Raw genomic sequence first — 15,285 nt, forward strand, 5'->3', positions numbered from 1 at the left:
AACCAAGACCACTCACCATCATCAGAACCCAGCACTCCCACTTCGCCCAGTCCAGGGCACCCCAACACACCTGAAAAGCTAGACCCGGATCTAAAAGCATATCTCACGATGATGGTAGAGGACATCAAGAAGGACTTTAATAACACACTTAAAGAAATACAGGAGAACACTGCTAAACAGGTAGAAGACATTAAAGAGGAAGCACAAAAATCCCTTAAAGAATTGAAGGAGAACACTGCTAAACAGGTAGAAGACATTAAAGAGGAAGCACAAAAATCCCTTAAAGAATTGCAGGAGAACACTGCTAAACAGGTAGAAGACATTAAAGAGGAAGCACAAAAATCCATTAAAGAATTGCAGGAAAACCAGACCAAACAGGTGATGGAATTGAATAAAACCATCCAAGACCTAAAAAGGGAAGTAGAGACAATGAAGAAAACCCAAATTGAGGCAACACTGGAGATAGAAACACTAGGAAAGAAATCTGGAACCATAGATACCAGCATCAGCAACAGAATACAAGAGATGGAAGAGAGAATCTCAGGTGCAGAAGACTCCATAGAGAACATCGGCACGACAATCAAAGAAAATACAAAATCCAAAAAGATCCTAACTCAAAACATCCAGGAAATCCAGCACACAATGAGAAGACCAAACCTACAGATAATAGGAGTAGATGAGAATGAAGATTTTCAACTCAAAGGACCAGCAAATATCTTCAACAAAATTATAGAAGAAAACTTCCCAAACCTAAAGAAAGAGATGCCCATGAACATACAAGAAGCTTACAGAACTCCAAATAGACTGGACCAGAAAAGAAATTCCTTCCGACACATAATAATCAGAACAACAAATGCACTAAATAAAGATAGAATACTAAAAGCAGTAAGGGAAAAAGGTCAAGTAACATATAAAGGCAAGCCTATCAGAATTACACCGGATTTTTCACCAGAGACTATGAAAGCCAGAAGGGCCTGGACAGATGTTATACAGAAACTAAGAGAACACAATTTCCAGCCCAGGCTACTATACCCAGCCAAACTCTCAATTACCATAGATGGAGAAACCAAAGTATTCCACGATAAAACCAAATTCACACATTATCTTTCCACGAATCCAGCACTACAAAGGATAATAACAGAAAAAAACCAATACAAGGACGGAAACCACGTCCTAGAAAAAGCAAGAAGGTAATTCCTCAACAAACTTAAAAGAAGACAGCCACAAAAACAGAACACCAACTCTAACAACAAAAATAAAAGGAAGCAACAATTACTTCTCCCTAATATCTCTTAATATCAATGGACTCAACTCCCCAATAAAAAGATATAGACTAACAGGCTGGCTACAGAAACAGGACCCAACATTTTGTTGCTTACAGGAAACTCATCTCAGAGAAAAAGATAGACACTACCTCAGAATGAAAGGCTGGAAAACAATTTTCCAAGCAAATGGTAGGAAGAAACAAGCTGGAGTAGCCATTATAATATCTGATAAGATTGACTTCCAACCCAAAGTCATCAAAAAAGACAAGGAAGGGCACTTCATTCTCATCAAAGGTAAAATCCTCCAAGAGGAACTATCAATTCTGAATATCTATGCTCCAAATACAAGGGCAGCCTCATTCATTAAAGATACTTTAGTAAAGCTCAAAGCACACATTGCACCTCACACAATAATAGTGGGAGACTTCAACACACCACTTTCACCAATGGACAGATCCTGGAAACAGAAACTAAACAGGGACACAGTGAAACTAACAGAGGTTATGAAACAAATGGATCTGACAGATATCTACAGAACATTTTATCCTAAAACAAAAGGATATACCTTCTTCTCAGCACCTCACGGTACCTTCTCCAAAATTGACCACATAATTGGTCACAAAACAAGCCTCAACATATACAAAAATATTGAAATTGTCCCATGCACCCTATCAGATCACCATGGACTAAGACTGATCTTCAATAACAAAATAAATAATAGAAAGCCAACACACACGTGGACACTAAACAACACTCTTCTCAATGATACCTTGGTCAAGGAAGGAATAAAGAAAGAAATTAAGGACTTTCTGGAGTTTAATGAAAATGAAGCCACAATATACCCAAACTTATGGGACACATTGAAAGCATTTCTAAGAGGAAAACTCATAGCTCTGAGTGCCTCCAAAACGAAACTAGAGAGAGCACACATTAGCAGCTTGACAACACAACTAAAAGCTCTAGAACGAAAGGAAGCAAATTCACCCAAGAGGAGTAGACAGCAAGAGATAATCAAACTCGGGTGAAATCAACCAAGTGGAAACAAGAAGAACAATTCAAAGAATCAACCAATCGAGGAGCTGGTTCTTTGAGAAAATCAACAAGATAGATAAACTCTTAGCCAGACTCACTAGAGGGCATAGGGAAAGTATTCTAATTAACAAAATCAGAAATGAAAAGGGAGACATAACAACAGACCCTGAAGAAATCCAAAACACCATCAGATCCTTCTACAAAAGGCTATACTCAACAAAACTGGAGAACCTGGATGAAATGGACAAGTTTCTAGACAGATACCAGGTACCAAAGTTAAATCAAGATCAGGTTAATGATCTAAACAGTCCCATATCCCCTAAAGAAATAGAAGCAGTCATTAATAGTCTCCCAACCAAGAAAAGCCCAGGACCAGATGGGTTTAGTGCAGAGTTCTATCAGACCTTCAAAGAAGATCTAATCCCAGTTCTTCACAAACTATTCCACAAAATAGAATCAGAAGGTACTCTACCCAACTCATTCTATGAAGCCACAATTACTCTGATACCTAAACCACATAAAGACCCAACAAAAATAGAGAAGTTCAGACCAATTTCCCTTATGAATATTGATGCAAAAATCCTCAATAAAGTTCTCGCTAACCGAATTCAAGAACACATCAAAACAATCATCCATCCTGACCAAGTAGGTTTCATCCCAGGGATGCAAGGATGGTTCAATATACGAAAATCCATCAATGTAAACCATTATATAAACAAACTCAAAGACAAAAACCACATGATCATCTCGTTAGATGCTGAAAAAGCATTTGACAAAATCCAACACCCATTCATGATAAAAGTCTTGGAAAGATCAGGAATTCAAGGCCCATACCTAACCATGATAAAAGCAATATACAGCAAACCAGTAGCCAACATCAAAGTAAATGGTGAGAAGCTGGAAGCAATCCCACTAAAATCAGGGACTAGACAAGGCTGCCCACTCTCTCCCTACCTATTCAACATTGTACTTGAAGTCCTAGCCAGAGCAATTAGACAACAAAAGGAGATCAAGGGGATACAAATCGGAAAAGAAGTCAAAATATCGCTTTTTGCAGATGATATGATAGTATACATAAGTGACCCTAGAAATTCCACCAGAGAACTCCTAAGCCTGATAAATAGCTTCGGTGAAGTAGCTGGATATAAAATTAACTCAAGCAAGTCAATGGCCTTTCTGTACACAAAGGATAAACAGGCAGAGAAGGAAATTAGGGAAACAACACCCTTCTCAATAGTCACAAACAATATAAAATACCTTGGCGTGACTCTAACTAAGGAAGTGAAAGATCTGTATGACAAGAACTTCAAGTCCCTGTAGAAAGAAATTAAAGAAGATCTCAGAAGATGGAAAAACCTCCCATGCTCATGGATTGGCAGGATCAACATTGTAAAAATGGCTATCTTACCAAAAGCAATCTACAGATTCAATGCAATCCCCATCAAAATTCCAACTCAATTCTTCAACGAATTAGAAAGGGCAATCTGCAAATTCATCTGGAACAACAAAAAACCTAGGATAGCAAAAACTCTTCTCAAGGATAAAAGAACCTCTGGTGGAATCACCATGCCTGACCTAAAGCTGTACTACAGAGCAATTGTGATAAAAACTGCATGGTACTGGTATAACGACAGATAAGTAGACCAATGGAACAGAATTGAAGACCCTGAGATCAACCCACATACCTATGGTCACTTGATCTTTGACAAGGGAGCAAAAACCATCCAGTGGAAAAAAGACAGCATTTTCAACAAATGGTGCAGGCACAACTGGCGGTTATCATGTAGAAGAATGCGAATTGATCCATTCCTATCTCCTTGTACCAAGGTCAAATCTAAGTGGATTAAGGAACTCCACATAAAACCAGAGACACTGTAACTTATAGAGGAGAAAGGAGGGAAAAGCCTCGAAGATATGGGTACAGGGGAAAAATTCCTGAATAGAACAGCAAAGGCTTGTGCTGTAAGATCGAGAATCGATAAATGGGACCTCATAAAGTTGCAAAGCTTCTGCAAGGCAAAAGACACCGTCAATAAGACAAAAAGACCACCAAAGGTGGGAAAGGATCTTTACCTATCCTAAATCAGATAGGGGACTAATATCCAATATATATAAGGAACTCAAGAAGGTGGACTCCAGAAAATCAAATAACCCCGTTAAAAAATGGGGCTCAGAACTGAACAAAGAATTCTCACCTGAGGAATACCGAATGGCAGAGAAGCACCTGAAAAAATGTTCAACATCCTTAATCATCAGGGAAATGCAAATCAAAACAACCCTGAGATTCCACCTCACACCAGTCAGAATGGCTAAGATCAAAAATTCAGGTGACAGCAGATGCTGGCGCGGATGTGGAGAAAGAGGAACACTCCTTCATTGTTGGTGGGATTGCAAGCTGGTACAACCACTCTGGAAATCAGTTTGGCGGTTCCTCAGAAAATTGGACATAATACTACCAGAGGATCCAGCAATACCTCTCCTGGGCATATATCCAGAAGATGTTCCAACGGGTAAGAAGGACACATGCTCCACTATGTTCATAGCAGCCTTATTTATAATAGCCAGAAGCTGGAAAGAACCCAGATGCCCCTCAACAGAGGAATGGATACAGAAAATGTGGTACATTTACACAATGGAGTACTACTCAGCTATTAAAAAGAATGAATTTATGAAATTCCTAGCCAAATGGATGGACCTGGAGGGCATCATCCTGAGTGAGGTAACATATTCACAAAGGAACTCACACAATATGTACTCACTGATAAGTGGATATTAGCCCAAAACTTAGGATACCCAAGATATAAGATACAATTTGTTAAACGCATGAAACTCAAGAAGAACGAAGACCAAAGTGTGGACACTGTGCCCCTTCTTGGAATTGGTAACAAAACACCCATGGAAAGAGTTACAGAGATAAAGTTTGGAGCTGTGAAGAAAGCATGGACCATCTAAAGACTGCCACATCCAGGGATCCATCCCATAATCAGCTTCCAAACGCTGACACCATTGCATACACTAGCAAGATTTTGCTGAAAGGATCCAGATATAGCTGTCTCTTGTGAGACAATGCCGGGGCCTAGCAAACACAGAAGTGGATGCTCACAGTCAGCTATTGGATGGATCACAGGGCCCCCAATGGAGGAGCTAGAGAAAATACCCAAGGAGCTAAAGGGAACTGCAACCCCATAGGTGGATCATTATTATGAACTAACCAGTACCCCAGAGCTCTTGACTCTAGCTGCATTTCTATCAAAAGATGGCCTAGTCGGCCATCACTGGAAAGAGAGGCCCATTGGACTTGCCAACTTTATATGCCCCAGTAAAGGGGAATGCCAGGGCCAAGGGGTGGGGGTGGGTGGGTGGGGGACTGGGTGGGGGAGTGTATTGGGGACTTTTTGGATAGTATTGGATATGTAATTGAGGTAAATACCTAATAAAAAAAAAAGAAAAAAAAACTTACCCATAGATTAAAAATATAATGTACTTAAAAACATAATAAATATCTAACGAGTATGTATTTTATTGACAAACCAAAATGATATTAAATATAAGCATAATGCTTGCTTTATATGATTTAGGTTTATTTTATAGTTACAACTAGACAAAGATAAGAGATTAATATTACTATATTTTGGTTATGAAACAAAGCTGATATAATTGTTAAGATTTTATAATTATGGCTAGAAATAATTCTATTTGATCAATATCTACTAGTAAACATATCTTAGCTTATTAATCCCTAATTTTTTTACTTTGCAGTATACTGAAAAATGAAGAAATTTATACACACACATTTCCTATAACTATCACATCTTTACAAAGCTGTTCTGTACCTATTGTTATATGTAAAGATTTGGATACATGCACTTCTTTAAATAGTAAAGAAATGCTTTAATATCCAACAAAACAATAAAAATGAGCCCGGTGGTGGTTTATGCTTTTAATCCTAGCACTTCGGAGGCAGAGGCAGACAGATCTCTGAGCTGATCTACAGAGCAAGTTCTAGGATAGCCAGGGCTACACAGTGAAACCCTGTCTTGAAAAACAAACAAACAAAAGTAAAATAAATAAATAAATATGAAGGAGAGCTGCTATGGAAGAGACATCATCATAAAGCAGATGTCTCAGTGACTCCTTTAACATAGTTACATATGAGGAAATGATGCATTCAAGGCATTTTGTAAAGATGCTAAGAAAGAAACAATAATAATTGTTTGATACTAGAGCCCAACCTAGTCCTGTGAACTGGGGGAACAGAACAGAGAAGCGGGTGACTCAGTCATTGTATTTTCCCTTGCTGGAAAAACAAACAAATGAACAACCAAACACTCTCCAAACACCCAGGTTCATTTCCCTTTTATTCTAAAGCACTAATTAAGTTAAAAGAAGGCTAATTTCTAAATTTCCAGGGCCAAACAAGAGCAAGCAATACCCCGCAAGATAAACAAGCCAGAGAGGAGTGGAGAGTAAGGAGACCTGGTCTAAGCAGCACCAATGTTAGAGTATGGCTGTGTTATTTAAAACGACACACAGACTTCTTTTTATTTTTTTTTTATTTTTTTTTTATTTTTTTATTTTTTTATTTTTTTTTTCTTAAACATTTAGAAATATTTATTTAATGAATAATCAAATAGCATCTCAAGTCTAAGGTCACAGAGCCAATCATTTATAGGGCTGCGCTACTCAAGCGAAAGCTACTTTCTATTGACTTCCCCCAAAATCATTCCTATGATCAACACACCAAGTCCCAACACACCTCTTCTCAATGTCTATAGAAGAAACACTGTCTCAGGCTTTATGTTCTTTTTCTTTTTTTTCCTTTTTTTTCCTTTTTTTTTTTGATTTTTAATATTTTTATTACATATTTTCCTCAATTACATTTCCAATGCTATCCCAAAAGTCCCCCATAGCGCCCCCCACTTCCCTACCCACCCATTCCCATTCTTTTGGCCCTGGCATTCCCCTATATTGGGGCATATAAAGTTTGCAAGTCCAGTGGGCCTCTCTTTCCATTGATGGCCGACTAGGCCATCTTTCGATACATATGCAGCTAGAGACAAGAGCTCCGGGGTTCTGGTTAGTACATCATGTTGTTCCAACAATAGGGTTGCAGATCCCTTTAGCTCCTTGGGTACTTTCTCTAGCTTCTCCATTGGGAGCCCTGTGATACATCCAATAGCTGACTGTGAACATCCACTCCTGTGTTTGCTAGGCCCCGGCATCGTCTCACAAGAGACAGCTATATTTGGGTCCTTTCAGCAAAATCTTGCTAGTGTATGCAATGGTGTCAGCATTTAGAAGCTGATTATGGGATGGATCCCTGGATACGGCAGTCTCTAAATGGTCCATCCTTTCATCACAGCTACGAACTTTGTCTCTGTAACTCCTTCCCTGGGTGTTTTGTTCCCAATTCTAAGAAGGTGCACAGTGTCCACACTTTGGTCTTCATTCTTCTTGAGTTTCATGTGTTTATCAAATTGTATCTTATATCTTGGGTATCCTAAGTTTTGGGCTAATATCCACTTATCAGTGAATACATATTGTGTGAGTTCTTTTGTGATTGTGTTATTTCACTCAAGATGATGCCCTCCAGGTCCATCCATTTGGCTAGGAATTTTATAAATTCATTCTTTCAGACTTCTTTTTAAACACAAAGCATCCCGAGCCATAAAAAAGTCTAGCACTTGGCGTCAGAGTGTTGTCTGCACATATGAGGCCCTGGGTTCAATCCCCATTAATATAAAAATCAAACTCAATTAAAAGATAAAGTCCTGAAAAGCTAAAAGCCACAATCCAACTCAACCACGTATGATGTGACATTCACCTAAACAAACAAACAAACAAACAAACAAAAAACCCACAAAGGAATAAAAATAAGGAGATGCCATAGCAGATCTTAAAAATATATACCAAAGCTGGGCGGTGCACGTGATCATGTAAAAACATGCAGATACACTTGGTGTACATAATTACATGCAGGCAAAACATCTACACATAAAATAAATTAATCTTAAAAATTGATTAGCTAGCCAGTGTCATATAATTCCAATACTTGGGAGACTGAGGCAGGAGGATCTCATGGTCAAGGCAGCCTGGGATACAAAGTGAGACTCTGTTTAAATAATTAAACAAGTAAAACTGTCTGAAATGGTCTAAGAGCAAAGTGAAGACAACAGACATAAAATCAAAGTGACCCACAAACAGGATCAGATTTCAGAAGAGAGGCACAAGCAGTGTGGAAGAGAACAGCCAAGAGAAAAAGGCAAGACAGAGTGGGAGAGAAACACGACAGCCCTCACACTTGTGTCAGTCATGACGTATAAATGCAATGAGGTAGATAAACCTAGGTAGGATAATACAAATAAAATTATAAACAGGTACATCATAGACAAACTGTTTAAATCCAAAGACAGGAAAAATAGCAAAGAAAACACTATGAAAATAGAAAAAAAAAGTATTATTATTATAATTTTTTAAAGAGATTTTACTCTGTAGCTCAGGCTGATCTGGAACTCCCTAATTTACTATGTAGATCAAGTTGACTTTGAACTCAAGGCGATGCTCCTGCCTCAACATCTTGAGAGCTGAGATAACAGACCGAAACCACAAGTCCAGATAAGAAAATTTATAATGAAAAACAATGAAACTTGGCAAATAATGGAACACACCTTTAATTTCAGCTCACAGGAGGCAGAGACAGGAGGATCTCTGTGAGCTCAAGGCCTCTACAGAGTTCCAGGACAGCTAGGGCAACAGAGAGAAACCCTGTCCTGGGGGGCGGGGGAGAAAAAAAATAAAAACACAATGAAACAAAAATACAGATAAGAGATGGGTTCTCAATAAAATAGTAAAGTTAAGTAAAATAGAAAGCCTGGTGGTGGTGGTGCACAGCTTTAATCCAGGCACTTGTGAGACAGAGGCAAGCCAATCTCTAGAGGCCAGCCTGGTCTACAGAGCAAGTTCCAGAACAGCCCGGGCTACACAGAGAAACCCTGTATCAGAAGAGGGGCGGGGGGGAAGCTATACTTAAAGATGGTGAAAAGAAAACCAACCAAAGCCGGGCGTGGTGGCGCATGCCTTTAATCCCAGCACTCGGGAGGCAGAGGCAGGCGGATTTCTGAGTTCAAGGCCAGCCTGGTCTACAAAGTGAGTGCCAGGACAGCCAGGGCTACACAGAGAAACCCTGTCTCGAAAAACCAAAAAAAAAAAAAAAAAAAAAAAAAAAGACATAAAGCTCAGAATGAATGATTAAGGTACTTTCAGAAATGCTAACATCTGGCTAGGCTATTTTTTGTACAGTGTGTGTGTGTGCACACGCGCGTGCACTCGCTGTTCCTGGTACACATGGATGTCAGAGGAAAACTTGTAGGAGTTGGTCTTCCTCTTCTGTTGGGCTTGGGGTGGAGCCCTCACCTGCTGAGCCACCTTGCTGGCCCCAGATGACTCCTAATTTCTTTAGAGAATAGCCATTTTCCCTTACCAAAGGGAAAACTCAGCTAGTCTTTTGGCTAGCTATTGGGTGTGTACAGGAGAGTGACTAATTATCTATTATTGTTAGCCCATAGATCTCCTGGGAAAACTGACTACCTTATTTATAGCAGCTTGCTTTATGAATATTGTTTCTCTATTTTGCTTTCAGTCAAAAAAAATTTTATTGTCACGTTGTCTTCCAGGAATACTAAAATCCCTCATGTTCCCAGGGCGTGTCTGGCATTTGCTGCTGCCTTGAGCACACACGTGTTGTTTGTTTTGCTTTGATTGTGTGCTTGCCTCACTATCATCCCAGTGACTAGGAAGGAAGATGGGAGGCAAAATATTAATCCTGTCTTTTTTTTTTTTTTTTTTTGGTTTTTCAAGACAGGGTTTCTCTGTTTTAAGTGCAAAGTTTATTACTTATGTTTTGGCAGTTAGTAGTGGGTTGGCCTACTGCAGCTTGTATTCTAATGCTAATTGAGGCCTCTAAGACTAGTTGCTCCAGACACAGAGTCCAAATGTAGATGTTGAGTATCTCCAAGTTATTTCTGATTGGTAAATAAAGATGCTGACAGCCAATAGCTGGGCAGAAGAGACATGGGTGGGGTTTAGGTTTCGAGAGCTTTGGGATGGTGGAAGAAGGTACAGGAGGAGGAAGAAGCCACCATGGGTTAGGAGTGAAGAGAACGTGGCCTTGAGGGCTGGCTAATTGGAGTTAAGAGCAGCCCAGATGAAACATAATAATAAGTAATAACTCGGGGTCATCGATAGGAAAGTAGATTCTAACAGCATAGAAGGTAGGAAGCTGTCTAACTTTTGTACTGTTTAAGGCTTATTGTAAATATAAAGGTTGTGTGTGCTTTTTTATCTGGGAACTAAATGGTCCAAAATGGTATAGAAACCCTGGGTCAGGATTAAGTTTTTATACAACAGACCTCTCCACACCCTTCTGGAATTCATTTGGTAGGTGTAGGAGCCCTTCTGATGCATACCCACAAGGCCTATCGCATATGCTTTGCTTGTCTTTGGTTCCTTGTCACATGATCTCTTCACACGGTTGTTTATGACAGAACCCACATAAATGCTGGGAATAGTGGCTGCACCTGTAACCCCAGACCTGAAAGGATGGACCATCTAGAGACTGCCGCACCCGGGGATCCATCCCCTAATCAGCCTCCAAACACAGACACTATTGCATACACCAGCAAGATTTTGCTGAAAGGACCCTGATATAGTTGTCTCTTGTGAGGCTATGCCAGTGCCTGGCAAACTCAGAAGTGGATGCTCACAGTCAGCTATTGGATGGGACACAGGGCCCCCAATGGAGGAGCTAGAGAAAGTATCCAAGGAGCTAAAGGGGTCTGCAGCCCTATAGGTGGAACAACAATATGAACTAACCAGTACCCCCAGAGCTCGTGTCTCTAGCTGCATATGTAGCAGAAGATGGCCTAGTCGGCCATCACTGGGAAGAGAGGCCCCTTGGTCTTGCAAACTTTATATGCCTCAGTACAGGGGAACACCAGGGCCAAGAAGTGGGAGTGGGTGGGTAGGGGAGTGGGGGGGGGAGACTTTTGGGATAGCATTTGAAATGTAAATGAAGAAAATACCTAATAAAAATGCAAAAAATAATAAAAAAATCCATCAGTCCAAATGCTTTAATTTTAACCTCAGGATTAAAAAGGCAAGAAGGATTGGGCACCCTAAAATTCAGGGCAGCTTATGGGATGTTTAAAAATAATTCTTGCCCAGAGGCAAGGCATCGTTATGTAGAAAACAGAGACAGGAAGCACATCAGACCAAAATGAACCCACTGTCAGGCAGCCTTGTCAGCCTCCAGAACCCTTGGGAACTGAAGCACCCAGCAGCCAATCACAGCAGAGGACAATCCTCAGCACCCAGTGTCCAGTGCAGACTCTATAGGAGCCCTCCAAACGCCAGGTGAACAGGAAGGGCTGATGGTGGCTCTGCACATACCACTCAGGCAAAGATCAGGCCAGAACAGGATGGCCCCATTCAACAATAAATAATGTACAAAACAAATGACAAGAAAAAGCAGCACTACATGAAAGCAAAAGAAACCACCATAACAGTAACATTTAAAATTCTTAAAAATTAGTTCCATAAAATACAAGTTTGAAGAGCTGGTGCAGATAAATACAAGATAACTCCATACAACTGTTGAGAGTTGAGAGAAACAAGAGGTAAGAAAAAGCAGCTGGGTATGGTAATGCACACCTTTAACCCCAGCACAGAGGACAGTAGATCTCCAAGTTCAAGGCCAGCCTAGTTTACAGAGCAGCGTTTCAAGACAGCTGGGGCTACACAGAGAGACCCTGTCTCCAAAACAAGCAAAGAAAAAGGACAGGAAAGGCCTATAGGATTTGAAGGACACAGCACACAGGCAGAACCACTATGTGGAGAGCCGCTGGGGAGGTTCAGAACTGCAAAGGTGGTAAGGGGGCTTGATTTGAACAGCACGGTTAGAACAAGGACGGCAGATCTAAGAAGTAATAACGCTGGACAGAGAGATGCAGATACTTTGGATAACTGAATATAACACTAAAGGGGAAAGACAGGCCTACACTAAAACTCCTAATGATCCAGACTGGGATGCCTTGTGAAGTTCCCTCAGCTTCAAAGACAGTAACAAATGCTGTCAGTGCTTCCAAATTAAGGAATTTATCTTGGCTCAGACATCCACTCTTAACAGAAGATGGTAAAAGTGAGGGTAAGGGTGTAACTCTCTGAGAGAAACTGCCTGGAATGTTGTGAGGCCCTGAGCTGGAGACCTAGTTCTGCATGGAGGGAAAGCAAGTGCTGTGTCAGGTGCTGAGGGGCAAAGACGGCCATAGGGAATTGTCTCCTAGCTGGAAGATAACAGGAATGGCTACCTAACACTCTTGTTTGGGTGGTGCCTGTTTACTGTTGATGGATATACACTGTCTTCAGACTTGGCATTATCTCAAATCACAAACAAAGAATATTTAAAATATATACAAGTATGTCTATTAGATATGAAGGCATAAATGCAACTTAGGATGTTTAGGTTTTGCTCCCCCGTCCTTCACACTGCACCTTCACACTGTACCACACATCGTTTCCTCAGCAGCGTGTGCTTATGCTGTGTTTGTGTCACGTTCTGCTAAACCTTTCAGCATTGAACTTTTATCATTATTGTTATATGTTATGGTATTATGGAATGCTGTCCTTCCCCATTGCCATCAGAGCAAATATGATCACCCTCAAGAAATTCTCGCGAGATTAGTTCTGCTCGTGTTCTCCTATGGAAGATGAGGGTTGTTGAAAGGGTTCATGAGGCACATAGAAATGAACATGAAGGGCTCACAAGGCAACACACAGGACTCATGAGCCCTTCCTCTCCCCAGGATACAAAAGCAGTTAATTCTGAGCAGTTAACCTCCCATCTGTAAACATCCTCAGGGAAGCTCTGGGTCCCCGAGTTAGACTTGGGCTGAATCACTTGTTTCTGCCATGAGTGACCCATCTCAAGTGAACAGATGTCTCCCCAGAAGAAGTCACACAACATCTGGTGAGCTGTGACTACAATTACAAGTAGCTTAGGGTACAATGAACCTAAGCCATACATACAGTCAACTAAGTAAATGGATATCTGACTGCCCCAGCCATCAGCTCTTCCCCTAGATCACTCTCTTTACCTGGGGCAAGACAGTTATAGAATTGCATCAGCTAATAATACTTTTTTTAAAACTTTACTGATTTTTTTGTACATTAGTACACTGTTGGGGACTGGAGAGATGGCTCAGCGGGTAAGAGCACTGACTGTTCTTATGAAGGTCCTGAGTTCAAATCCCAGCAACCACATGGTGGCTTACAACCATCTGAAATGACATCTGACGCCCTCTACTGGAGTGTCTGAAGACAGCTACAGTGTACTTACATATAAATAATAAATAATTCCTTAAAAAAAAAAAAGGTACACTGTAGCCGTCTTCAGACACACCAGAAGGGGGCATCATATCCCACTACAGATGGTTGTGAGCCACCATATGGTTGCTGGGAATTGAGCTCAGGACCTCTGGAAGAGCAGTCAATGCTCTTTAACTGTTGAGCCAGCTCCAGCCCCAGCTAATAATCCTGTAGAGGACTCCCAACCTTCCAGCAAAGTACAAGTGGCAGATCTCACTGTAAATCAGGTGCTAGGAATTAAAGTGAGAGAGCTAGGTTGGAAGCTACAAGCTGAGAGCTGGCCCCTACACTCAATCAACAGCTGCCTGTCAACGAAAGCAAACATTCTTTTTTCCCCCCTTGTTTATCTGTCGGTTTAATTGGTTGATTGAGGTCAGGTAGCCCTGCCTACTCAAAGCCAAGGCTCTGACTCTATCAACTCCAGAAATAATAACAGGCTGCTGAGTACCCTAGGTGGGAACCCCAGGTGTTGTCCTGGGGGTGAATTTCCCAAGCCTTTCTGCCCCCTCATCGACACTTCCACATATGAGGCAGTACATTTCTTTTTTCTTTTTTAAAAGATTATTTATTATATCTAATTACACTGTAGCTGCACCAGAAGAGGGCGTCAGATGATACATCTCTATGCCCCCAGTGTGTGCCTGGCAGTTCCATAGGAAACCAATTCTTCCCTATGGTGTTCTAAAAACAGGCCAAGGTGCCATCAGAGTCACTGTGTTAGATGCATGGGCACTAAACTTAAAAAAGGGTCCCAACGTGTCCCTTGGTGCCATGCTTGGATCTTTCTAGAAACTTTTGCTGGAAAGCAAGCACTCTTGGAGTAAACTCCAAGTGCCGCCCCAGTGGACACGCAAATAACGAGAGAGCAGACCAGGACGACAGAAACAGGTCTAGAGGTTTGGACAGATCATACCAGCTAAATCTCTCTTACCAAAGCCTAATCCAGGAGAAGCCTCACCTCCCTCCAATTTGATAAAGTTATGGAGAGGTGAGGAAGCTGCAGGGGAAACAAAGTTTGTAGTTACCAGTCTGGTTTGTGAGATTGTCGCTTTTTGCTTCATTCTTGAGACAGGGTCTTGCCTTCTACATTGGGCTGGCCTGGATTCTCTTGCCTCCGTCTACTGAGTGCTGGAAATGCAGGCTTGTGCAGACACATTCAACTCTAATTCAGGAGGAGAAGGAAAGGTGCCATCTCTGTAACACTGTCCTGCTTAGCTCCAGCAGTCAACCTGCTACAACCTAGAGTCAGCGGAAAAGGGGGAACCTCGGGTTCCTTGAACTGCCTCCGTCAGCTGGGCGTTGTGTTACACACCTTTTGCACACCTTTAATACCAGCATTCAGAAGGCAGAGGCAGGTGGATCGCAGGGCTACACAGAGAAACCCATTTCAAAAAAAAAAAAAAAAATGCTTCCATCAGATTGGCCAGTCGCTATGTCTGATATGAAGGGTAAATGAGCCAACATGCAATGTTCCTCCATAGCTTCCACTTTAGGTTTTACGTGAGCTCCTACCCAGACTTCCCTCAGTGATGGACTGTGACCTGAAATGTAAGTAAAATAACCCTTT

The 15,285-nt window shown here is 41.1% G+C and overlaps 1 protein-coding gene across 8 annotated transcripts in view; it reads right to left on the bottom strand.

Moving 5' to 3' along the window:
• The window catches only part of Ica1l (islet cell autoantigen 1 like), a 64,098-nt gene that overhangs the window by 41,587 nt on the left and 7,226 nt on the right, over positions 1–15,285 (bottom strand). The gene's annotated exons all lie outside the window — the stretch shown is intronic.

This window comes from Mus caroli, unplaced genomic scaffold (genome assembly GCF_978045245.1).
Source record: "Mus caroli unplaced genomic scaffold, Mus_caroli_1 scaffold_1, whole genome shotgun sequence".
NCBI lineage: Eukaryota > Metazoa > Chordata > Mammalia > Rodentia > Muridae > Mus > Mus caroli.